We start from the raw sequence: 2,859 nt of genomic DNA, 5'->3' as shown, positions 1-2,859 counted from the left end.
TGAATGAACATTAATGATAGAATCAGACGGATAGGGTTAAGAAACGACTCGAGAAATATTAATAGTGAAGGAACATTGATGATAGAACCAGACGGATAGGGTTAAGAAACGACTCGAGAAATATCAATAGTGAAGGAACATTAATGATAGAACCAGACGGATAGGGTTAAGAAACGACTCGAGAAATATCAATAGTGAAGGAACATTGATGATAGAACCAGACGGATAGGGTTAAGAAACGACTCGAGAAATATTAATAGTGAAGGAACATTGATGATAGAACCAGACGGATAGGGTTAAGAAACGACTCGAGAAATATCAATAGTGAAGGAACATTGATGATAGAACCAGACGGATAGGGTTAAGAAACGACTCGAGAAATATTAATAGTGAAGGAACATTGATGATAGAACCAGACGGATAGGGTTAAGAAACGACTCGAGAAATATCAATAGTGAAGGACCGAGGCCTGAGAGTTTGCGACTGAGACCGAGACCTAAATGTTCGAGACCAACACCGAAACCTGAGGTTCGAGGATCAGACCTTGTAATAGATTACACAATAAAAAGTAAAGCAAGAAAAATAAAATCACATGCATCAAAGAAACTTTATTAACATCTTTTATACGTTGACCTCACAGTGTTTGTTTTAACGTCTCCTCCTGTCAAATATAACTAAAACCAGGATTGGCGTCAGTAAATTCGTTGTGATCTTTGAAGGCAAGTAGGATCACAGCAGATCTACCAGACGTGTTGAATGTCAGAGATGATCACTAAGTTTGATGTAAATACGTGCACCAGATGAAGTTCATACAAACTTGTAGTAAGCCTACGCGTAATGCAATGTACGTGTATAGTAGCAGTTAGTTTTGTGATATAACCGCGGATTGACGTACAGGCAATATGGCGATTGGTGAGTTAAACAAAAATAATGGAGGTGTTATAAACATCATTGTAAAGGTGTAGTACTAATGAGGTTTCACTAGTAAAACATCTTTGATGATACACCGTAATCAGTATTTAGCGCTTAATAATCCTGGTATATAGCTGCTAAAACTTATTAAATTTAGTCGGTGTCGTTTTCGAAACGTGTAAACCATCGAGACTTATAACACTGGCTAACAGGGACGCGAACCATAAACTATTATATCTAAAGCTCTTCGGCTAAACACCCAGCCACTCCCGGGCCAGTAGAATAAGGTTAAACAAACAAATCCAAATATATGGCCATTAAATTAGAAATGTTTATGAAAGGAGCCATTTTTTGTACCATTCACTCCTACCCAAGTCTACCTGGTAGCCATAACTATTCAAACACACAACAATTAGGGTACTGGTAGCCATAACTATTCAAACACACAACAATTAGGGTACTGGTAGCCATAACTATTCAAACACACAACAACTAGTGTACTGGTAGCCATAACTATTCAAACACACAACAACAAGGGTACTGGTAGCCATAACTATTCAAACACACAACAACTAGGGTACTGGTAGCCATAACTATTCAAACACACAACAACTAGGGTACTGGTAGCCATAACTATTCAAACACACAACAACAAGGGTACTGGTAGCCATAACTAATTGAGAGAACAAAATACGTAAATAGAAACAACAACACCAGAATTAGAACTTTACTCATTGATACGTTAAATATGTTGTCTTTGTAAAAAATATTGATTGACCATTTGCTAGGATTCCTCAAAAAAGAAACTTACGAAACGGACTATACAATAATACATAACTTTGTTTAGTATGTCAACAATAGTTCCATTGTGTTATGAGAACTTTCATAAAAACTCATTGGAAAAATAAACGGCATTTCTCGATAGCAAACAGATTCGAATCAAACTAAGAGAAGCATTGAGTAAAACAGCAAGATTCGTATAAGAAGCATTATAAGTATTTAAAATAAAAATGACGGAAGCTTAAGACATTCATCAACCTATCTTACAAGGTCAATATCAAGGTCAAATTATCATACGAGGTCAGTACCAAGGTGCTATAATTCAACATTTGAAAGTTTTCAATCTTAAGATGTCCATCCTGACATTAAAGAAAATGCGCATGTTATGCTTACAGCGCCATCTATTAGTTAAAATCGTCTTGACCACAAAAGATAAACATTTACAGTGACATCTGTCGGAAATAATTATAACGAAATTCAATCATTATTTACCAGAGCAATATTATGTCATATTTAGTTTTCATAGTCATGAATATCATGATTTTAGAAAACGTATATTTTTCTTGCTATGTATTATATAATAGTTTTTCCTACGTAGATCCGTCCCCTGGACGGAAAATATATAAATTCATGATTAGTGAAAGATTATCTTAGGACATGAAAAGTTTCTTCCCTTATATGTAATTGTAAAAAACGCCCATAAAAAATGTGGAACCGTAAGTTTGCACATATCTCCGAAAGTACCAAAAAAATCTTCATGTCAAATTTGGTGAAGATCCATCAACAGGAGACGAAGTATTAGTAAAATAAGCACCCCCCCTATAAAAACCGCAAAACGCAGAATGCAAAACTGAAAATTTATATGTACCTCCACATAGACCTAATGAATCTCCATACAAATTTTTCATGAAGATCCATCCACACCCTGCGAAGTAGTTACATGGACATACAACAGACAGTACTATTATATTTATATAGATTTAGTTTTCATAGTCACCTATATCAGGCTTTTTATTTGCTATTAAATTATTTAATAATTTTTCTAATTAAATCTTCGTCTTCTAAAACTTATAGGAAAAAATTCTTAATCAATTACATCCGCGTTTCTTAATGAATTACATCCGCGTTTCTTAATGAATTACATCCACATTTCTTAATGAATTACAT

Source organism: Limulus polyphemus, unplaced genomic scaffold (assembly GCF_000517525.1).
Source record: "Limulus polyphemus unplaced genomic scaffold, Limulus_polyphemus-2.1.2 Scaffold6569, whole genome shotgun sequence".
Classification (NCBI taxonomy): domain Eukaryota; kingdom Metazoa; phylum Arthropoda; class Merostomata; order Xiphosura; family Limulidae; genus Limulus; species Limulus polyphemus.
Note: the sequence above shows the minus strand (reverse complement) of the source record.